Here is a 24,730-nt window from a genome sequence, read left to right on the forward strand (position 1 = left end):
CATAATTGTGTATTTTTGTAATTGTGTAGTTGTACATTTGTACACAATTGGATATACTTTTTTCAAATATGTGTTATATGCTGACTTTCATATAAGGAAGTCTATCATGGGAAATAATGTGTGTTAGGTTTTCATATTTTTGTTGGAAGCATGTTACTTTAAATGTACAGGCTCAAGATTATTAACTATAATAATAACAGGGGTTTTATGAATGAGGGAGAGGCAATATTTACAGGTTTTAAAACATTTATAGCAATGAGAAATGAAGATTGTGACTATCAGTTACATAGTCACTGGTATATCTGAGGTGAATCTGAGACAAATAGATTTTTTAAACAAAATCACAGGTGATGAAATTGGAAATAAATACCATTTTATCTCCACACCCTCACCCTGGCTTAGAGAATGTTTGGCCTCACAGGTATTTTCCATGAGGGCCAGGTGATTCTGATAAAGCCACTCAGGTAACAGTGAGGTCTCTATAGCAAGGGGTACCCCACCACTTCAGGAGCTAATGCCTGCTGCTCTGAGGTGGAGCTGCTGTATTAGTAGAAATAAAGTGCACAATAAATATAATGCACTTGAATCATCCTGAAACTGTCCCCCTGCCTCAGTTCATGGAAAAATTGTCTTCCACTAAACTGGTCCCAGGTGCCAAAAAGGTTGGAGACCGCTGCCGACAGTGTAGGTGCCCAGGGTGCTGCTACCGAGGAGACAAATGCCACGCTGTGACCTGCCGAGTAGCATTCGGCCCCCAAGTTGCCTTCTTCCAGGCTGCAGGAGAACGCAAAGAGGATCTCTTCTTTCTTTAAAAGCAATCTATTTTTAAAATTATGTATATATGGTTTTAAAAAGTATGAAATAAGGAGATGGTTTCCCCCTCTCAGCACTCCAAGTTTCTCTTCCGAAAATTAACCACAGATAATAGTTGTGTTGTGTATATACATATAAAAATCTTTTATGTATATCCCAACTTACATACATTTCCATTTTCTTATTTACAGAACTGCAGTCATACCACACATATTGCTCTACATCTTGTTGAAAAGCATATCTTGGACATCCTTCCCTATCTGCAGATACAAATCTTCCTCATTATTTTTTTTCTTAATTGCATAATATATCATAGAATGTGTGTACAATAGGTTATGTGGTCATCCTCTTATTAACAAACATTTGGGTGGTTTCTAATTTTTGCTCTTATAAACAATAGTATAATGCAAGTATATCCACAGGGTAAAATCCTACTTGTAGAACTGCTGGGTCAAAGGGAATATGAATTTGTGATTTCAATAAGTATTGTCAAATTGCCTTCTTAAAGAGTTATGCCAAGTTTTACTCCCACTAACAGTAAATAAAAGAGCCCCAGTAGCACTGATTCTCTGCTTAGTCATTGCTCCCAGCAACAGTAAGGGGAGGGGATCTATTCCAAACACTAGCAAGAAACTACCTCCTCTCTGTAGAAGTTTCCATTTAGTGCACCAGGGAATTCACAGAACTCTGGTGGGTGCATTCAAATGCATCTCTAATTCCACTAGTCAGTTTATCAAATAAATAAATATTTAGCATATTTATCAAAGGATAGCCACCATATGCTAGTTTCCCTAGAGCTTGTTAATAATCTGGAATTTTTACATCTTTCCTACATTTTATTTTGTCCTTGGGAAATATATAGTCCCAGCATCTGGATAGTAATAATAAATAATAACATCTCTCTTATATGGGACTTTTGCTTCCGGAACTAAGAACACATTATGCACATTTTTCTCCTTTATCATAATAACATCCCTTTAAGGAAGGCATTTCCATCTGTATTATTCTGGTTTTCTGATTTGAGTTCAGCAAAGTTCATGAGAGAGGCTCTGAGTTATCTTTATTAAGGAAAGTCTCAATACTTTTATAAAACTATAACGAGCGAAACAGAACAAAGGTATCCAGATAAGATAGAGAAGGTTGTGAACTACTTTTCTCAAAGGATTTTACCTTCTTCCATTAAACAATTACACAGGGAATAGAAATCAGGCCACAGGTAGAGAAGATGCCACATTGTAGATTAGAGTTTACAGTAGGGAGCAGAAGTTTCTCGTGGTGGTGAACTAAATGAGACAACTGAATCAATGAAGCTTTATGAGCACCCTGAAGCTATAGCTAAATTGGAAAAGAGGGAGATAAACTAAAAGTTATGCTATATTTGACAGATAAGAATGAGTGTTTGGAAGAAAATCTATTAGATTGGCCAGGTAGCATCTCCAGGTGAGGCCTTAGAGCAACATCGGCAGATTCATGTCTGACAATACAAGTGGTTCATTCAATGCCTTCCATTCAGCACTGCCCTTGTGAAATCAGTGCACAGATTTCCTAGTTTGACTTGGGACAGTTGTCTATAGAAGTCCCTTGTGGACAAAGAGAAAAAGAGGCATGACTTTGGCATTTCCTCCAGGCTTACTGGATTGCCAGCTATAAGTATGCAAAAGATTTTTCCACTAGTGCATTTCTCTCCTTCTCTTATAAAAATTAAGATTCTGAGTATAATATCTTATACAACAGGGCAGAAATACCTTTTAAGTCAGGATCCTATGCAGGGATCTTTTCCTATAATTCTGAGGTCTTAGCAAAGGCTGTTAATGTCCTTGCTTGTAATTTGCAGCAGAATTCTGAAGCCTCAGAAGGGGAAATGCAGTATGATAAATAGAAAAAAAAAATAATACAAAAGTCCATAAATAGCCTCCCCCTTTTATCATTATAACTTAGCCATGAGTGACTTGTGAACCAAAGACAGAGATCAAAAGACAACACAAAGACTTCTCCAGAAAGAGTGCTGGGGCAGAATTTTTTAGCATTTCAAATACTAAAATAGAATTCAGAAAAATAATGTGCAAAATACTGTGGGCTTTAGTTAGCAGAACTGATTTGCTTCATATAACAGCAAAATTACATGTGACTGTCTTCAGTGCTCAGAAGAGTGGAACTTAACTGTGTGGCCCATATTTATGTTAATTTCAGGGCATTAAAAGGTTTTCGGTGTTTCAGGCAGTTCAAAAATACGAATGCTTAAGTAGGTGTACTGAAAAGTTGTGCCACGTTTGGCCAAATAGCTTCTTATAACATTCAGTTGGGATCTCTGACCCTTGAAATTTTATAAATGTGAAGCATATGAAACCGTCTTTGGTAAAAAGAGACAAGGTCAGCTCCAAATGTTCCTGTCTCCTGCAGGGTTTGCCATTAGAGAATGAAGGCAAATTGCCAGTGCCTGTGTTCATGAATCTTCTTTATCCTCCTCTGTTTTGGTTGTGGGGCCAATCCTAGTGATTTTACAAGGTGCCTGCTGTGTTCCTGAGAAAATAAACTGTGCAAAACACACTTGCCTTCAGCTTGTCCTCACCCACAGGAGATATCCAGGGTGATTAATAGCCAGATTCCTAACTGCTGCTCAAGCCACTCCTTAGATAGTGTTAATCACAGCAAAGTTATCCTTTCAAGTGAAAATGCTGGCAGGTCCCTTTGGGCTTTATTGTACTCTCCAGATATTTGCCCTAATCTGAATCTTAAAGGTTAACTTCCAAATTTTAATTTATCTGATTTTTCAAAAAAAAAAGTAATTAATACTGCCAAAAATATAAGTAACATTTTAAAGATCCCTTTAAGCAATTTCAGTGGTTTGGAGAACATTCAGGATAGGAATCTGTCTCTTCTCTAAACTGGGAGAACATGCATGGAGACAGAACATTTGGAGCTGACCTTGCCTCTTTTTACCAAAGACAGTTTCATATGCTTCACATCTATAAAATTTTAAGGGTCAGAGATCCCAATTGAATGTTATAAGAAGCTATTTGGCCAAACGTGGCACAACTTTTCATTACACCTACTTGAGCATTCGCATTTTTAAACTGCCTGAAACACCAAAAACTTTTTAATACCCTGAAATTAACATAAACTGGGAGAACACAATAAAATAATTTTAGAGCTGGAGAGAATCTACAAATCATCTGAAACAAGCCTACCATTTTATCAGACAAAAAGTTTTCATGATGTGATTTTTTTTTCCAAATCTATTACTTTTTTTAGATAAAGTAATATAAGCATATGGTTCAAATGTCAAAAGGCACAAAACACTGGGCAGTGGAAAATAAACATTTCTCACTCCCAGTCACACAGTTTGTGCCCTTGGAGGGGAAACCAGCGTTACCATCTTTTTATGATTTTTCCAGAAATAATTTACACTTAAGATGACACTATATCAGCAAGAAAACCAGACCTGGCAAGGCCAGAGAAGCCATCAATTAATCACAATTTAATAATTAACATAAAGCAGTAGTATAACTTTTAATTCCAATCTCAGTTCTGTCACTTACTCTCTTGAGTGAGTTAATCTCTCTTCTTCACTTCCCCACCCATATCACGGAATGAATGATCCCTACCAGGCAGGATCATCAGGATTAAGTAAAGTCATGTTCCAAAAACCCAGATACACCCCTTGATTTTGATTAGGAAAAAAATATAATCTTTTTTTCTATCTACCTGCATTTCAAATGCAGAGAAAGAAATCTTATCATGGTAGGAATGAAGGGGTCTATAGAATACATATGAAAAGGAAGCATGTGTTATGGTGTCTGTTTTCATAGCACTATCACTCTACCTTTCCTGGTCTCAGTGACTGGGTTCCTCCTCAATCACCCTCATTTCATTATTAGTTTCATCATTAGTTTTGTTTTCTTTTGTCTTCTCTAAGGCCACTTCATATTAATACAACCTGAAAGTCAGATGCCTCCTCCAAGCGTATGTACCACTTTCAAAGACTGTATGCAGAAAATATTATTGAGAGAGGAAGAGATTTTTTGTTTAATAATATTGATGATGCAACTAAAATATGCCAGGCACCTTGCTAGATAATGCATAACCAGGCAAACCAGGCAAAAATGGAGAAAATTGTGTTAAGAATTGCTCATCTGTGGGGCTGGTAAAATTCAAGGGACTGCTTGGTTTTCTGAGACCTGAAAAATTATTAGTCTCACTCAAATTTAAGATCCAAATATTGATAGTTTATTTTTTTTTTCTGAGTCAATGGCTCTTTTTTTTTTTAATTTTTATTTTTAAACTTTACATAATTGTATTAGTTTTGCCAAATATCAAAATGAATCTGCCACAGGTATACATGTGTTCCCCCTCCTGAACCTGATAGTTTAAACAAAGGATTTTATTGGTTTATATTATCAAGAAATCCAAAAACTGAGCAGGCTTTAAAAAACAACTGGTTCCATAATGTCAACAAAGACATACTTTCTATTACTGTGCACTTTCTTCTACAATGTGCTTTTCTGCTAAAATACTGTCTCTTCTCGTGGTTTTAAAAAGGTCGTCAGAAAAAGCTATTTGCTGTTTGCTTCTTAGTTCGTATTTACCAAGACAGAAAGTACTTTTGAGGCAATTCCCATGGATTAGAGAGAAGAAACTTCCCCCAGAAACGGCCTGCAACTGTCTGCTTGACCTCACTTGTCTCTAATTCATTCACCTGCCTACTGTGAATCAATCACCTGGACAGGAGTATGTTATATTGCTGATTGGCTTAAAACAGTCAGAAATTAACCCTGCAGCTGGGCAAATCCACCGCAAACAATGCTGGAAAACTGTTTATTTAGAAAGTAGAACAAGGCCTGGATGACAAGGAGGGATCTTACAAATGTCAAATACAGCTCTTGTTAGCACCTTCTCTCTGCATATCTATTCTATGTCACTCTCTTAGCATGGCTCTCTATACAAGGTTTTTTAAATTTGGAATCCCTCATAAATTTGATTTACACATGGCTGAGGCTTGTTCTGGAACAACTCCCAAACCAAATACCTGTGATTTTGCAAATCCAATTTACATCACCCATGTAACTTTTTCAACATAGTTTAAAATTCTCAAATGATATCATCCAGTTGGCTTAGTCTAATGTATAGATGGACACTCATCATAGGCCTCTACACGCTGGTCCTCAACTCTTACAGCCCAAGGAATAGGGTCATCTGATGTAATCATGGGTGACTTGGCCCATCTGTTCAGCAGGGTCTGTGGGTGGGGACAGTTTCTTTTAGAAGGGGATGTGGGCAGAAAGGAAATTATATACATCTCTAACCAGAAAAATCCCAGGGGTGAAAATATTAGGAAGAAAATGGCACCAAATTTAAAGATAAAAGAAAAACTGCCACAATGATTTAAAGTTCAACTGGGTGACTGATCACAGACTTCTGTTTTAATCACTATTTTAGCCTTACAATCTTGGAAATTTACTTTGAAGAACACTGAAACACTCTTCAAGCAGAAACTTTATAGAAGAAAACAAACTTTGACAAAAATCCAGAACCTAAAAAGATATTGATGCTCGGTATATCTCAGGTAGTGAAAAGTGTGAATGCACAGCTGCATTTTGTGCCTTTCTTGCAGACGAACTTCCTCAAAATGAGTTTGCACATTGAAAGGGCTAACAAAACACCCCAGTAGAATTTCTCCCAACATAATGGCATTTCACTTTTAAGTAAATTACCATTTTCATCTCCTGATTTCTAAAAGGATGTTAGAGATTCCCAGACTAACTCAGATGTGTTTGCTGCCAAAGGGGAAATTTCCAAGTTCTCATAGGTGCTTGTGGGTGGCTCTGAGGCAAGAAAATGAAAATGATAGTCCTTCAGTCATGTCCAGCTCTTTGTGATCCCGTGGACTGTAGACCGCAAAGCTCCTCTGTGCATAGAATTCTACAGGCAAGAATACTGGAGTGGGTTGTCATTCCCTTCTTCAGGGGATCTTTCCAACCCAAGGATTGAACCTGGGTGTCCTGCATTGGCAGGCAGATTCTTTACAGTCTGAGCCACCAGGGAAGCCGACTTTAGGTAGTGTAGCAATATCAAATCTTGTTTTAATCACATAAATGTCTATTTTATTTTTCTCACTCTAAATAACCATTCAAAGAATTTTTTTAAATTCATTTGGGGTAACTCCCTTTTTTAAAAGAAAAAAAAATTTTTTTACATCAGTGAAATAATAGCTAGACCTTTATTTATTCCCCCCAAGATTTTTGTTGATATTCTTAATTGCTGTTATTAGCATCTGTGCTGCTGCTGCTGCTAAGTCGCTTCAGTCGTGTCCGACTCTGTGCGACCCCATAGACTGCAGCCTACCAGGCTCCTCCATCCATGGGATTTTCCAGGCAAGAGTACTGGAGTGGGCTGCCATTGTATCTGTAGTAAGATGCGTATATTAGCATCTGAGGCAAGAAGCATGTGGCTATCAGAGTACTACAACCAAACCTCTCTGCTGGAGCAAAAGAGGAATGCTGGAAGCTGAAGAGAGAGAAGTTGTTCTTCCCTTTCTTATAGTGCTTTCAGGCTCATTTAGATCCAAATAACAATCTGACTGGTTACTATTTTAACTGTGAACGAATTAGAGAAAGGACTCTCCCTAGCCCCCATAAATCTGGAATGGACTGGGCTGAGAGTATCCACACTTCTCTCTGAGACTTAGAGATTCCACCGAATGTCTTCTCAACAGTTCTAGTATTCGAATTAAGAAGCCATGGCTTAGACTAGTCCAAGATATCAAAAATAATAAAAGAAACTTGAACTCAGGGAAAATATAAGAAATTCAGAGAAAACAGTTTTTAAAAACTGTTATTTCACCCATGGTTAATTCTGATTTTAGTTTAAGGGCAAAATGAAGCCCTGCGATAGTTACAACTAAACAATAGTTGAAAAGAAGACTTTAGACATAAAGGCTGAGGTTTTTTTCATCAACATTTCATGCAGCAGCTCCTGCACAGCCTTCCCATTTCTCAAGAGCTTTGATTTGTGGAAATAATGGTTATGCAATTTCCACACATTGTGCTCCAATCACAGCATGTAGGCAACAATGAAACGAAAACAACTAAACACACTTGAAGCTGGAGATTTTGATAAGCTTTTTTTTCACCAAGATTTTTTAACTTGATATTTTGCCAAGGCACCCAAAATATTCCTATTGAGCTTTAATCAGATATATGTGAACACAGCAAAGTATCTTGTTTTCTTATATCTATGGCAGCAGCACTGGTTAATCTAGCTGTAAAAAAATTAACCAAAAAGAAATTATTGGACTGTGAGAATCCCACAGTTGACAGATCTTTGGTCTTTCTCTTTAAAATAAAAATCTATGCCATATGTTTACAAAAGATGAGAAATGGTGGAGAAAATTAATTTCCTTAGGGCATGATGCTGCATACAGCCTTTCAGAGAGAGAGGTCTCCGGCATTTTCTGTGAGGACTTGGTACAAGAAACAGTGTAGCATTGGATCTGCACAGTCTCTGGCTGAGAAAAACAAAGATGATTTCCTCTGGCCCCTATTTTAGTTTTACCCTTTGAACTTTCAACAGTTTGTTTATTATTGTTGTTATCATTTTTAATTGGGCACAGATTGTTTCAGGAATCATCTTGGTTCCCTTTTTTGAAGCACTTTTTTTAAAAACAAAACAAAGCAAAACATTTGTTGAGACTGCTTTCTAAAGGGCTCCACCTCCACCACCTGTCACTGTACTGGGGGCTGCAACGTGGACAGCACCCCTCACTTCTAAGTTCAACTGCAGACTGGATGGTGAAGGGCAGAAGCTGAGGAGGTGGAAGTGCAGATTTGGAGGTAGGTGACAATATAAAAATTCCCACATTGCAGATCAGTGATAAATTTTCATACACCTGGAGAAACAAACTAATCTATCAAATGTAATTCTTTCAGAAGGTTTTTTTTCCCCTTTACATCTAAAATCCTGGAAATTTCACCTCCTTGACCCATCGTTTCTAAGTGACTAATCATATGTTGATTATTTGTCACTAGATGGCATCATGCAGTGTTTCTTGACAGCAGTAATTAAGTTGGCAAAGTTGAAGCTTGGGCCATTTTTTGTTATTTTCTTTTTGGTATGAATCTAAGAATCTCAGTCAGATCCTGGGTATTTCATCTTTATTGGTTGTGTAGATTTGGCTTTGTAAAATTTGTACATTGTTTGAGATTCTTTTTCCTTGGTGTATCTGGGTGATACGGGAAGCCAGCAACTAGTCTTATATAAATAATAAATTAGTTCTTCCTCTAAATTCTCTTCCAAGTCACATACACAAATATTTACTTATAGAGACTTTGTAGAACTAAAATAAATGTCCTCACATTAAGATCTTTATCTAGACATGCAGGTAGGGAAAGCTATATAAGAGAAAGGTCAGTTGAAATCTAGTCATGGATAAGACATATTGATGGGAAAATATGATAATGATCAGTTGATGCTTTAAACCTGTGAAATGTATAAAAAAAATATGAGTGACTAAATAAGAAAAATGGTTATAAATATGAGTTAATGATCACAATCTTTTATTCTCCCAGATGTGATAGGTAAATATGACCATTTTTATTTGTTGTGTCCCAATGAACTTTATATTACTAAAGAATGAATTCTGACTTCCATGTTGTAAACAAAACAGGACCAATTCTTCTAAATTATAATTATGACTTAGTAACCTGAAAATTTATAAATAATAACATATAATAAATTGTATTATCTGGAATAAGACTAACAAAATAGATGACAGATAAAAAGATAGTGTCTAATACAAAACTTGATATTCTGAATAGTTGTCTAAAATCTATAATATTGCTCTTTTATTTTCATTTTCTTATTTATTACTTGAAAAGGCATTTCTGTTTCAATTGTCTTACTTTATTTCATTCATTCATTAAACAAGTATTTAGCTGAGTATGTTGAGTTAGATACTAGAGATGCAAAATAGAACACTGAATTTGCCCTCAAAAAACTTTTAATTTTTTATGTTGTTAAACATCCATAAAGTAAGTTTCAGAATCAATCATGGGAGGTTGGGAGGACAGAATGGGAAAGAGAAAGAGAGGGAGAGGGAGAAAGGCAAGTGAGAGAGAAAGAGAGAATACAGACTCTTAGACTAGGAAACAAGATGTGTGGTCACAGCTCTGCCAGTAACTCATGCTATAGTCCTACTCTTCCCTTATTGAGCATTCAAATAAAATAATTTTACTTGAAGTGCTTTGTAAACTGTAAAATATTTTAAATTTAAAGATTTTTAAGATTTTTAATTTCTCCCTATAAGAATCCCACAATTTTTAAATATCAACTTAAAAATCAGTCTTTTATCCTGCATTTGAGTATTTTCTCCCTTTTCAATTCCCATCTATTTCAAAATTCCTGCTGTATTAAGAAATTTCAAAAAGCATTAAATGTCCAACTCACCTTGTAAAACAAAAAGTGAACAGAAGCACCATGATCTTGGAAAGAGAAAAGGTGAGGGGCTAAGCTAAATAGCCCTGTGACCACATCAGACTCTGAAACATGGAGCCTCTAGGATTACCCCCTTACCCTCTTTTAATGTAATCATTCTTGCTGCGTCTCTTGTTTTTTACATATTAAAAAATGTAATTTTAAGTGAATTCTGTTACAATAACACATGTGAAAAAAAGAGAGCTCTTGGGAGTTTCATTCAGGTCCTACAACTTCACCCCTTCCACATTTTGATGGTAGAAAAAAACTAAAGGTTCTAATTGATTATTGGATTATGAGATTTGGTACAACATCCCCTGTTCTTAGACTAGTTCAGTAGTTTTGCAAAATGCTCCTTATTTTTATTTAAGGCAGAAAGTATCATATATTCTACGTTGGTAGATCAGAAAACTTTTTACTACAGGTTGTATGAAGAAACAAATACATAAGGAACTCTGAACTCAATGTATTTAAGACCACAAAGAAAGATACATAAAATGGTCAAGTTCCTAACTGGATCTGAGTTTGTATAGAGACAAATTTTATCTTAGTTTCCTGGTCCATTATCTGGGGATTTTGTCTTCTATTCTATACTGTATTTTTTTAACTTTTTAATTTTTTAAAATTTATTTTTAATTGGAGGGTAATTGCTTTACAATGTTGTGTTGGTTTCTGCTGTACAATAATGTGAATCAGCTGTAAGTATACATATTCTGTAGTGTATTAAACAGTATTTTTAGTACGATGATGACTTACCAGTAAAGACAAACTTCTAATTAAGCATCTGAGCTGAAAATGTTCCCTCAATCTATTATATAATATTTGTTTGAAATAGTTTTATTTAGTTAGGAAAACAGAAAAAGTGGCTTGGATTCATTTACCTGTAAAAAATGTATGCCTATCCTTATTTTGAATGATTAGATTTGTTTTAAAATATTTGCTTACCATAAGACATGGTCTAGGAGAAAATTTGAAAGATTGGAAATGAAAGTTTAGAGATTAAAACATCTACTTACCACATTATGTCTTTCTTCACCTTTATTTTTTAGGTTTATGACATTTTCATCTTTGTTTAAACTATTATTTCAAGCCAACAAGTGTTATAAGAATGACAATATTTGTGCACAAGGAACCTAGGAAATGGAATTCTACTTCACTAGTTCCAGAGTTCATAGCTCTTAAGGCTTTTACCATAAGTATATTTAGGTAAAATGATGGTCTTTATCATGAAAGTATATGCACCCACATTTAGCCATAGACAAAACTTCCTGGAAGGAAGCAAAGATTTTTTTTTTAAGAAATTATTTTGGGAAAGTGTGCTGAAGCTTTTCTCTAAAAATAAAATGGTATTTCATCAGTACTGGTCATTTTTTAGCCACATATGACAAACGATCACAGATGCTCATAAAACTCTAAAAGGAACTGAATGTTGTTCTCCTCTGAAATGGCAAATATCTTTCCTTTAACTGCATTTTAAAACAAAACAAACTTTACCACACTGATTGAAGATAATGCAGGAAATCATATGGTCCCACCCAAAGTTCCTGCATTCAAAATGTCCTCATGGGTAAGGAGGTTCAAGATGTTTTTAAGAACAGAACTTTCAAGTTTCTCCCTGTTAACAATGGCACTTCCTGTTTTGACCTCTAACCATATTAGGATATCAAACAAGTAAGATGATGGACTTCTCCTTTTTGCACAGTGAAGAGTATTTACTCCCTCTCACAGTGTTTGTAGATTTCAAAGTGAACATTCAGTTCAGTTCAATCACTCAGTCATGTCTAACTCTTTACGACCCCATGAATCACAGCATGCCAGGCCTCCCTGTCCATCACCAACTCCTGGAGTTCACTCAGACTCACGTCCATCGAGTCAGTGATGCCATCCAGCCATCTCATCCTCTGTCGTCCCCTTCTCCTTCTGCCCCCAATCCCTCCCAGCATCAGAGTCTTTTCCAATGAGTCAAGTCTTCGCATGAGGTGGCCAAAGTACTGGAGTTTCAGCTTTAGCACCATTCCTTCCAAAGAAATCCCAGGGCTGAACTCCTTCAGAATGGACTGGCTGGATCTCCTTGCAGTCCAAGGGACTCTCAAGAGTCTTCTCCAACACCACAGTTCTAAAGCATCAATTCTTCAGCGCTCAGCTTTCTTCACAGACCAACTCTCACATCCATACATGACTACAGGAAAAACCATAGCCTTGACTAGACGACCTTTGTTGGCAAAATAATGTCTCTGCTTTTCAATATGCTATCTAGGTTGGACATAACTTTCCTTCCAAGGAGTAAGTGTCTTTTAATTTCATGGCTGAAGTCACCATCTGCAGTGATTTTGGAACCCAAAAATATAAAGTCTGACACTGTTTCCACTGTTTCCCCATCTATTTCCCAGGAAGTGATGGGACCGGATGCCATGATCTTCATTTTCTGAATGTTGAGCTTTACGCCAACTTTTTCACTCTCCACTTTCACTTTCATCAAGAGGCTTTTGAGTTCCTCTTCATTTTCTGCCATAAGGGTGGTGTCATCTGCATATATATCTGAGGTTATTGATATTTCTCCTGGCAATCTTGATTCCAGCTTGTGCTTCTTCCAGCCCAGCGTTTCTCATGATGTACTCTGCATATAAGTTAAATAAGCAGGGTGACAATATACAGCCTTGACGGACTCCTTTTCCTATTTGGAACCAGTCTGTTGTTCCATGTCCAGTTCTAACTTTTGCTTCCTGACCTGCATACAGATTTCTCAAGAGGCAGTTCAGTTCAGTTCACCACAGTTCAAAAGCATCAGTTCTTCAGTGCTCAGCTTTCTTCACAGTCCAACTCTCACATCCATACATGACCAATGGAAAAACCATAACCTTAGGACTACCCAATTCTCCTGATGTTCTAGACACTGTTTTAGTTTCCCAACAAGGGTTGTGATTTTCAATAATTTATAGTTATCTAGTCATGAGCCTGGTATTGAAGTCAACAAAATGTGCAATATTCCTCCTCTCAAAAATATATAAAGCTACATATGCCTTCTAAACACCCTTTAACAGGTTCAGGACTCAGTGATTGCCTTCTTTTAAGCCACCTTTCTTTCAAAAAAAGAGAGAAAGTGAAGACAAAAGGAAAGAAAGAAAGGAAAGAAGGAAGAGAGGAAGGAAGGAAAGGAAGGAGGAAGGGAAGTTTGAGGAAAGAAAAAAGAAAAGAAGGAAGGGAGAAAGGGAAGGAGGGAGGAAAGAAGGAAGAAATAAAAAAGTTAAAGTGAAAAGATCATCTCCTCAAAGTTAAAAAGAAGCTATACTTGCAAGATTCAATACTCTGAGTACCTGTTGCTTCCCCTCCCCCCCAAAAAAAGTTTTAAAGCAAATTAAATTCCACATAGTATAAAAAATGTCATGTTATGCTTTTTGAAGTAGATACAGATGACAGAAATGCTAAAGATGTAAGTGTACAAAAATAGAGTTGCCATACGATCCTGCAATTCTAATCCTGGGCATAAATCTGGACAAAACTACAATTTGAAAAGATACATGCACCCCTATTTCACAGCAGCACTATTTAAAATAAACAAAACATGGAAAGAAACCTAAGTGTCCATCAACAGATGAATGCATAAAAAAGATATGGTATATGTATATACAGTGGAATATTATTCAACTGTAAAAAGAGTGAAATAATGCCATTTGCAACTATACGGATACACAAAGATTATCATACTAAGAAAAGTCAGAAAGAGAAAGATAGGACTTCTCTAGTGGTCCAGTGATAAGACTCTGTGCTTCCAGTGCAGGGAGCACGAATTTGATCCTTGGTCCGAGAACTAAGATCCTATATGCTGTGCGGAGCAGCCAAAAAAGAGTAAGAAAGAGAAAAACAAATATTGTATGATATCACTTATATGTAGAACCTAAAATATGATGCAAATGAACTTAACTATGAAACAGATTCGAAGACATGAAGAATAGACTTGTGGTAGTCGGTGGCGGGGGAGAGAGTAGGGGAGGATTGGATTGGGAGTTTGGGATTAGCAAATGCAAACTCTTATATTCAGAAAGGATAAACAACAAGGTCCTACTGTATAGCACAGGGAACTATATTCAGTATCCTGTAATAAACTAAAATGGAAAAGGATATGAAAAAAATGATGTAAGACATCAAATAACATAAGCATTTTAGAAGTTAATATTCTCAGTCTTTTTTTAAATAGTTCTATATATTGAAAAAAGGAAACTATTTTAAGTGGAAAAGCTCAGCAACTATCCTATTTTCTGTGTTATTGTGAGGATGACAGTTTATTAGAAGTGAGAAGATATTTCTTGGAAAAAAAAAACCTTATCTCAAAATTACTCCTTCAGTTCTTGAGGGAAGTTATATATTTTATGCCACAGAAAAGTGATTTGTCAACTTTCTCACCAAATCTTTCCCAGATTCCTTAAGACCTTCTCTGAATATATATGCATATACTACTAAATATATGTATACAATTTAAATGATATATGCATGGATATAAATGTTTTAGAAAGACTTATGTGACTGCTTTCTTTACAATATTCCAGTAATTGGGATAAATACAGTAAAATTAAATTCCTTCAGGCATTTATTATTATTATTAATTATTTTTGTATGGTTTTTAAAAAATAAGACACTCATATGTTTCAGATGCAAATTCCAGATTGTTTTGCATACTAAATGGTACTAAAACAGTAAAGCATTTGTTAAAGCAGCAGATAAGCAAAGCACCCTTAAAGGATGCTATTGGTATAGCTAATAGCAAAGTTGTTGAGACTGCTAATCCCATTCGTAAATCTATGCAACTTGATGAGCAGATGTGCAGAAGATATTAGTGGGAGATCTGAGAAAACCAACAATAATTAGAAAAGTCATTTTTTAGCAGAATGCATTCTAGAGCAAAAATAAGTTTTAGATGCAGAAGACTGACACAATAAATTGATTAGACTTTCTTGACTAATATTCCTGTAAATGTATAAAACTGAAACAGAAATGGTAACTGTCAAAAACCAAAGTTTTCCCCTTCTTCCATAGAACAATAAATGCTTGGTAAAAATAACTTTTCTGTGAAAATGATCACCAGTACAAACTTTCCTTATAACATATTTTCCATTAAGTAAGCAAATGATAAATTATCTGATACTCTTGATTCATTATCAGTATCAATCAGGTCAGGGAATTAGAAAGTAGATAATTTTGTTTTGCTTGTGCTACTCTTTTTATTTATTTATTTAATGAAATACAATTGACATACAACATTATGTTAGTTTCAGGTGAGCAACATAGTGATCCAACAATCAAACACATTACTAAATGATCACAACAAAAAGTCTAGTAACTACCTATCACAGTACAAAATTACTGCAGTATTATTGACTCTATTCCCTGTATTTATCTTATACTTGCAACTTATTTATTTTATAGCTGAAAGTCTGTATCTCTCAATCCCCTTCGGCAATTTCACCCACCCTCCCCAACTCCCCCTCCCACCCTGGCAATCACCAGTTTGCTCTCAGTATCTCTGTCTGTTTCTGTTTTGTTTGTTTGTTTGTTTTTCAGATTCCACATATAAGTGAGATCATACAGTATTTGTCTTTGTCTAACTTATTTCCCTTAGCATAGGGCCCTCTAGGTCCATCTGTTGCAGCGAAGGGGACCCAAACTGGGCTCTTGTCTAACACTCGGAGAAGAATTGTCCAAGAAGACATGTGCTGACAAAGCAAGATATTTTATTGGGAAGGGCACCCGGGTGGAGAGCAGTAGAGTAAGGGAACCCAGGAGAACAGCCCTACGGAAGTCTCGGGTTTTATGGTGATGGGATTAGTTTCCGGGTGGTCTTTGGCCAATCATTCTAATTCAGAGTCTTTCCTGGTGGTGCATGCATCGCTCAGCCAAGATGGATGCCAGCAGAGGGATTCTGGGAAGTGGAGGGACACCCAGTGTCTCCTTTCGACCTTTCCCAAACTCTTCTGCTTGGTGGTGGCTTATTAGTTCTGTATTCCTTATCAGGATCTCCTGTCATAAAACAACTCATGCAAATGGTTACTGTGGTGCCTGGCCAGGGTGGGCAGTTTCAGTGTGCTTCCCCTAACAACTCCCCCCTGAGAGACTTCAAACTCAAGATACTTCTTGGGAATTGGGGCGGAGGTCTCTTTCTTCTGTAACTTCTTCCTCCTGTGCATGGTCATAGTCCTGCCTAGCAGAGCAGAAGTCTCTCTCTACCTGATCTAAATCAAGGTATTTTTTGCCTGAAATCAACATTCACCCAAGTAATAACAGCAGTTTAGTTTGAAACTGTTGGCTCCTCTCAGAGATGAAATAGAAAGGGGCCAAATAGGAGACCTAACAGGATGGTCATCACTGGTCCCCAGAAACAGGAGGCAACATTTGGGGTGAGGGCTGCAGGGTTTATGACTTTTTTTTTAATTTTTATTTTTGGATTGGTTGGTGGTGAAGAAACAGAGCTGTGCTCCAGGAATCTTGTGTTTAGTCTGAAGTTACCATCCTCCACCTGGGTGGGGGCTCCAGTTCTGTAGAAGAACTCAAAGACATTGTTATGCATATTTCTTTGAGTAGGAACAAGGAGCCTGTCTCAAGGCTGAACCACCATTTGATTGTTTCTCCTCTGTTTTTGTATCCCCTCCCTTCCCTGATTAGCAATTGTTTGAATACACCCATTGGAACTCAGGGAAGGTCAAGAGGCTGAATGAAGCCTATATCCTATAGATAAGAAATGGAGAACACTTAACAGATCTGTACTCCAGAGCCCCACAGAGTCCTGCTCAGTTTTAATTTAGGGAACTGGGCAACTATGACTGTGATAACTTCCTGTCAAAATGGGGCATAGGACTGTCTCAGCTTGGAGAAGAGACACTGAATTGGAAGTATTCCTAGTTCCAAGTCCTAGATCTGAGCCTTGTATGATTAAATCTCAATCCCTTGGTCTGCCATTTTGTTGTAACAGATCCAGTTAGAAGTAGCTGAAGGAGGGATAACTGGAATTTTAATAGACAAAGTAAATCTCATTTCTTTTTAGAAGAATAGGCCTGAAACCTAGTCTGGACCTGGCACTTCAGGGAGACTTGTAGCCAGGTAGCCAGTTGCCTAGTTTTATAAAAAGTAAGGTTGCAGTTACTAGCTTCCAGCAGACACTGTTTTGAGAATGGTGGCATCTAAGCCTGACACGACTCAGAAAACTCAAGTGTTGAGCAATACAAGGTCTAATCTGAAATTACACCCATAATATCATTTCTCAGGATATCTAGGAAATAGTTATTTCCCAGGGTGTCTGAACCATTGCTACTCTATTTTGACTTTTAATTGTAAAATTTTTCTTAATAGCCAAAGCAGATGTCACCATTAATAACATCAGTGTTTCTCTAGGTATGAGAAGATGCAAGAATTGGAACTCATAAAATCTTCTCCTGAAAAGATCTAACCATCTGAAGGCCTGTTCTGCCAGTTTTCCCCAGAGCACAGAGTGCCTCATTCCTGATTTTCACCCTGAACTCCTTTCAGGGGAATTGAAGGTCAGCGGTTGCAGTGGCCGTTATTTAATCTTTGTAGATGTAGATAGCAAGTGTCAGTTTTCAGTTGGCAGAGCCCCTTTTTGCTCATAAACTTGACCATGATTTTGAGGGGGCATTTCATGACCATTTTATCTCATGGTGCTGAGAATGTCCATTCTCAAGTTTGGCAAAGATTTTGTTGACAGGCCACTCAATGTGCTTTACTGGACTAGGCCATAAAACAGTATCCAAAATTCTCTGGATCACCTGTCTTACTAGCCTCTTGGTCCAGGAAAATATTTCCTCTTGTTGCTTCTTCCCATATCTAGAGTTACACTGTTACCATCATCGATCTCATATGGAACTATACATTATTCTATCAGAGCCCTCAGTCACGCATTTGGCAGTGTAAGAAACAGTAATTTTATAAAACAGGTGAAATACAAATAACATAGCCAGCAGTATTAGTAAAGTCACAAGTAAGACTTAAGAGCTTCCATTAGATGTAGCCCAGTATATCTCTGGTCATCTGACTTAGTCTACTCTGTAGAATCTTTATCTTCCAGGGAAATTATATATTGGCACCACCGTCTATAAGGCACATAGCCCAGTTTTCTAGTGTTACTAGACTGATTATCCTCAGTATGATTTAATTGTTTCCAACAGAGGAGACTTTAAACCTAAATTACCATAGCCTGGTGTTATCTATATAAATCCATCCCATAATTGTGGGAGATTTTTTTCTTCCTTTGCTGACAATTTTCTTGTTGCTCTGATTGAGCTTGAGTAATAGAAAAAAGCTCAAATTCATGGCCAGAGTCAGAGCAGGCATTATTAATTGGCCTGGTGAGGGGATCCCATCTAGTAATATCACAGTGACCTGAATATGACTGTAATTTTATTTTTTAAGTAAATTTTTTCAAGGCCAAACAGTTAGAGTCTTGTAGTAGAGAAATTTACTAATGTAACCCAGAACTAGACACAGGTAATTGGCCACAAACCCAACAATTGGATTGATTTCTAAAACTAGCATAGGATCAGGCCTATGATAGAAAAGCATTTGATTTATATACAAATGTCTAAGAAGTCAAGAAAACATTATAAATGATCATATGAATCAGGTCCACCATCTTGGGCAAGCTTTCTACCTCTGATGTCATCTTCTCATCCTGGCGTAGTGTAGTTTCTCCTGATAAGAAAAGTCCTTTCATCCAGGTTGGAGACAGTCCCTTAAATTATGCATTTTTCCAGTCCTGGTTGCAGGTCATGAGGCATCTGATCTTCATCCAAAGATAGATTACTGAGATAAGCTTCAGAAACAAACTTAGGGTGTTTTCTAAGAATTCAATTAAATTTTACATTAATATCACATAACAGCAAAGAACTATCCAAGAAATGAGTCTTACTACACGCAGACCTCCATTAACAAACTGGGGTTTAACATTTATTGAAACATCTTTTTCTCCCTAAAATTGCCCTCATTTTTATCAAATATAACCAAATTAAGGCTAGTTTTTTTGTGATATAGGTCTGTTCTCACTAATTTTGGCCTGATGATTTATATAACCATAATTGATCATAGACTTTTTATTTTGTTGAAACATTTATAGAGTCTCAGACTGAACTTTTAAAATAAAACAGGGCTGGGAAACTCACACCAAAGGCTTATCACAGATTTTGCCTAACAAACCTAAGTGAATTCTTTCCTCTTTAAGGTCTCAAAAATTCCTTGAGATTTTTGTACATGATAGTGAGATAACCTTTCTAAATCATTTGATAAACTCACTGGAAACCTAAGAGTTTCCAATTTTTCTGGAGGAGTTAGAGAGAAAATATAATTGTTTTGTTTATAATGTATAATTTTACCAAAGTATTGTCATAATTAGTTTGAGAGGAAGGTTTTCCCTACTCCCAGAAAACATAAGACTCAAACCTGTAATTTTTCAGACAGAAACTATAAAAGTTATAAGCATATTCGCTGGTTCATTCAGTCCTTTTGTTAGCTTTTGTGAAGTCATCAAGTTTTCCATTAGAATACCAAGACATATCAGAATGTTAAGAACTCCATATAATTTCTAGGATATCTGTATTAGTAATTTTACCATAAATTATAACATGAGTGGATTTATTACTCATTTAATAATTTTTTCATGTAATTTAACCGACCAAATAAATACAGTTTAATATTGCTCTTTGGGATGTTTCAGGGGCCCTCTGAAGCACCTCTAGTTAGCTAGAGGTCAAAACAACTTCAAAAGAATTTGATTTAGGAAGTTTTATCAAAAAGATCAATTAAAAGGGTTTAGAACATTTGGTCAGATTTAGTCAACATTGATGGGTGTATCATTTAGCTTGCTAATATGTCACAATGGGTGTAAATACCAAGGCTCAAGGTCTAGTGAAAGTCAGCTCCGCCATCTTGGACCTAATTGGCTCTAACCAGTTTTCTTATGGCTGTGTCATTCCTAACTAAATCTATTTATCTAACTAATTGTAATCCAATTTTAGAAAATCATGATCATGCATAACTTTTTAGTATTTTTCATACCTTTTTTTTTTTAACTGAAAACACACTTCCTACTTTCCTTTAGCAACCAAGAACTTTTATATTAGCCTTTTATAGATTGTTGAGCATAAAAACCAGTGACAATTTCTAAAACCCTTGCTTTTTTATAACATTTTAGGATAGCACCAAACATTATTCACTTATAGTCCCAAATCTCTTTGTCTCTCTGTAAAAGGAAATTAGTGTTTAGTAGTAAATGTTTCCGGAGAAGGCAATGGCACCCCACTCCAGTACTTTTGCCTAGAAAATCCCATGGATGGAGGAGACTGGTAGGCTGCAGTCCATGGGGTCGCTAAGAGTCAGACACGACTGAGCGACTTCACTTTCACTTTCACTTTTCACTTTCATGCATTGGAGGAGGAAATGGCAACCCACTCCAGTGTTCTTGCCTGGAGAATCCCAGGGACCGGGAAGCATGGTGGGCTACCGTCTATGGGGTCGCACAGAGTTGGACACGACTGAAGTGACTTAGCAGCAGCAGCAGCCACAGTAAATGTTTCAAAATCTTATTTTATTTGGAAACGACCTAACTATTCAATAGACTTCTAACACTTAGCACACTTAACACAACCTTTAGAAATTCAAGTTACACCAATCTGGAGAGACTATTTTAGACAGATATTCCTAAAGAATAATTATTTTTAATAGAGCTTATCTAAAAGCTCATATTTCATTTACATTTTTTTTAGAAGTTTCTTCACTCGAGGTGATATTCTTGTTGACAAACTTGTAACTGATATGATAATATTTAACTTATATTAAACCTAGGTACAATGAAAATATTCTACTTAATGTTAATTACTCTAAGATATGTCTATATTAGATAGATCAACAAACAAACATTAATATCAGGTATTTAATACTGAATATTTCCCAGTTCATATGAACCTAAAATTTATTGTTTAATTCAGAATTATTTGATTTGTAAGTGCTTACCTTTCTTTAAGCCAATTAAATAGGGCTCATTTACAAATTAACCTCAAAAATATTACCCAGAGACAAAGACATACCAAGACATATTTAGACAGACACAGTGCGAGATTGAGCTTCATTTTCTAAGTTTTTAGTTATGAATTAGATATTACAATATAAAATTTACTAGTTTATAAAAAAAACAGTTGGAATAAATAAAACTTTTAAAGGCTTTTTCCCATTTTTCCTCAGTCTTAGGGGTTAGAGATGGTCTAGATAAGTGTTTCTGGGAGCAGAGCCAGAGCCCCGGTCTCAAGACACAGGGAAAGAAAATCAAGTTCTAACAAAATGGTGGCAGGTCTAAACCAAATGGTAGCCAGACAAAGCAAAATGGCCATCAAAAATCACAACACAGAACAGAGTTAAAACACACATAGAGACCTGGCAGTCCTCATCAGACACTCCCTTAAATACAAGAATCAAAGGGAGGAAAGGAAGCCAGGCTGAAAGAAGAAGGGGAGGAGCAGGGAGGAGGAGGGAGAGAGGGACTAAAGGGGTGGCCTTACCGACGTCTCCTGCCGCATGCAGATACCCAGGCGTTATGGGACTTTACCCTGGGCCTCCAGAGAAGGGAGGACTGGAACTCAGCCCTACCATGTTGTCACAAATGGCACAATTCATTATTTAGGGCTGAGTCATAGATAATTTTTTAATTAATAAATAAGATATACACTGTGGCCATGGTAATCCTTCCAATTCGAGGAGACACTGGACATCTAGGATTGCTTTTGTCTCAAAAAATCAATTGCTCAGCAAGCACAGTTTTAGATGGTGAGTGTTGGAGCAGGAACTAAGGAGTCAGTCTGTATTTTAATTATGATATGGTACTACAAACGTAAACTCCCAGAGCAAACTGTAGTTTTCTCCTGTTTAAACTTAGATGTTAACAGCCCCCACTTTGTAGGGTTGTTCAGAGAATTAGCTGAGATACTTCATGGTTAGTGCAAAGCCTGGGCCACAGTAGACATGTTATTATCAGTTCCAATAACATTGTTGTTGATTGTGATGGTGATGATGTATATCCTACAAAGATTCTGAACTTCTTCCTGAGGTTTTAGTTTTACCTGAGACTAAAAGATAAATCTCCCCCTGCCTCACCCCTTCATGTCCTTAAGAACTTAATACCTGCACAGAAGTAAAAGGTTAGAATTCCACTCTCCTGTTCCTAACACCTTCACACATCAGTAATGTTTACTTAAGGAGTATGCAGACACGAAGAAAGAAAAGACCATTCCTGAACATACGGGAACCCCACCTGAAGGGGAGAACCCACAGAACCAGCACTCTCTTCTTAGATTTGTTCACTTTGCAGTGAAAACAGCCTGCCAAAGTCCTGAGACTGGTCACTTCAAAGGTGTAAATATTGAGGTGGGATATATCTCAAACACAAAGACAAAATCCTGTAGAGTTTCATAAAATTATAAAGTGGAGTTTGGAAGTATCTGTGCTGAGGAAACCAAAGAGAATCAACAGGCTATAAAAATCACAAAAGCTTGAATATGCAGTGAAGTAGGATTGATGGGGAGCTATTGTTATACTATTTAGGAACAGCAAACCCCTCCCAAAAGACCTTCTCAGGAAAACTTTAGACTGAGGCAGGCTGAGACAGTTTTGACCAAACTAAAAAGATAGAAGAAAATTTATTTAAGGTAGAGCAGAATTGCCTCCTTTCTTTTTGAACCTAGAGCATCTTGAAAAGCTGTTGCCAGGGTGAGTCTTATGTCCAACCCACTATAGGTTTAAGACATTACCAAGGACTTCCCTGGTGGCTCAAATGGTAAGGAATCTGCCTGCGATGTGGGAGACCAAGGTTTGATCCCTCAGTCAAGAAGACCCCCTGGAGGAGGAAATGGCAACCCAATCCAGTATTCTTGCCTGGAGAATCCCATGAACAGAGGAGCCTAGCAGGCTACAGTCCAAGGGGTCGCAGAGTTGGACTCGACTGAACAACTGACCTAATAACCCTTTGTAACCTGCTTGTGTATTTCCTTACTATTTAAAACTTTAAATTTGATGTCATGGGGTATGGCGCTCAACCAAGATTCAGCAATGGCAGAGTACTTCCAGGGTATTAGTAAAATATTTTGTCGAAGACATAATTCTGAATTTCTACATTTTAGAAACTGAGTATCCAAGGAGAAATTTTGCCACCTTTGATTTTGAGATTCTTATACCTTGTTCCTTTTCTCTTTCAATCTTCTTTTTCATGTTTTTAACAGAGTAGCAAATCCAGGAACTATTAACTATAGTGAATGTTACCGAATCCAAGGTCTCTCTGCTGGGCACTTGAGAGGCCAATAAATCCCACAGATGAGGTGTTGAAGTAAGGCATATGACTTTATCTGGAAAGCCAACTGACTGAAAAGATGGCAGACTAATGTCTCAAAGTAACCATCTTGTTGAGGCCTGGGTGCCAGGTTCTTTCAGGGATTGGAGATAGGGAGAGGTAAGGAAACAAAGTAAAAAGACCATTTAAATTCATGCATATATCTCCTGGAATGGCAAGTCTCAGTCAGAGGTATGTGTTAGTTTTCTCCCTTTACAGTCATTCACAGGTGGGCATAGTCAGATTATCTCCCTGTGAGCTAAACAAAGCACTTTAGTTTAAGGTCAGGCAGCGGGGACAGGATTCTCTGAGGCAGGCCATTATGTATGATTGTAATAACAAAAATGGCAAAAACAGGGCTAAAGCCTTAGCCTAGAGTCAAAATTAACTTCCCAGTTACATGAAGTTTAGCACATGGAAAGTTAAATTATTGATGTTTGTTGTATACACAGGGAATTATTTCATTTGAAGCTTTAAATTGTTTGATCTGTGTTTTTTAAAGGAGGTTAGAAAGAGTAACAAAACTCAAGTGACTAGTTCGTTGCATCTTTCTAAACAGTTTAAGTGTTCATCTAGGTATTAATGAATCAATAGTATAGTCCTACTGTAATTATAATTTTAAGGAACCAAATAATACAAAGATTACAAATTTGATTTTGAAACTGGTCTCAGATTGGGACTTGAACCTAGATGGAATTGGAACCCAGCCAAAATTCAGACTGAGACTTGAACTGGTTCTTTGTCTCAGTGCAGAAAGAATTCAGAGAGGAAAGTGCTAGGTAAGAAGTAGGTATATTGAGAGAGATACTCACTCCATGGACAGAATGTAGATCATCCTCTCAGAAGCCAAGAAGCCTTGGAAGATAACATTCCATAAACAGGAGCCCTGAAATATGGGGTGGTTAGTTTTCGTTGTTGTTATTATTCAGTTGCTAAGTTGTGTCTGACTCTTTGAGATCCTATGGACTACAGCACGCCAAGCTTCCCTGTCCTCCTCTATCTCCTGGAGTTTGCTCAAATTCATGTCCACTGAGTCAGTAATGCTAGTTCATTTTTATGAGCTGAGTAATTTCATAAGCT

At 36.9% G+C, this 24,730-nt stretch overlaps 1 protein-coding gene across 6 annotated transcripts in view; it reads left to right on the forward strand.

The window, feature by feature from the left end:
• Positions 1 to 8,483: 8,483 nt before the first annotated feature.
• Positions 8,484 to 24,730, forward strand: part of SLC39A10 (solute carrier family 39 member 10) — a 163,521-nt gene continuing 147,274 nt past the window's right edge. For 4 of the 6 annotated variants that reach the window (XM_070769605.1, XM_070769597.1, XM_070769640.1 and 1 more), the window contains exon 1: positions 8,484 to 8,642. The gene's annotated coding sequence lies outside the window, so the exon portion shown is untranslated. The remainder of the gene's footprint in view (positions 8,643 to 24,730) is intronic. The other 2 variants (XM_070769610.1, XM_070769635.1) reach the window with 1 other exon arrangement.

Source organism: Bos indicus, chromosome 2 (assembly GCF_029378745.1).
Source record: "Bos indicus isolate NIAB-ARS_2022 breed Sahiwal x Tharparkar chromosome 2, NIAB-ARS_B.indTharparkar_mat_pri_1.0, whole genome shotgun sequence".
Lineage (NCBI taxonomy): Eukaryota > Metazoa > Chordata > Mammalia > Artiodactyla > Bovidae > Bos > Bos indicus.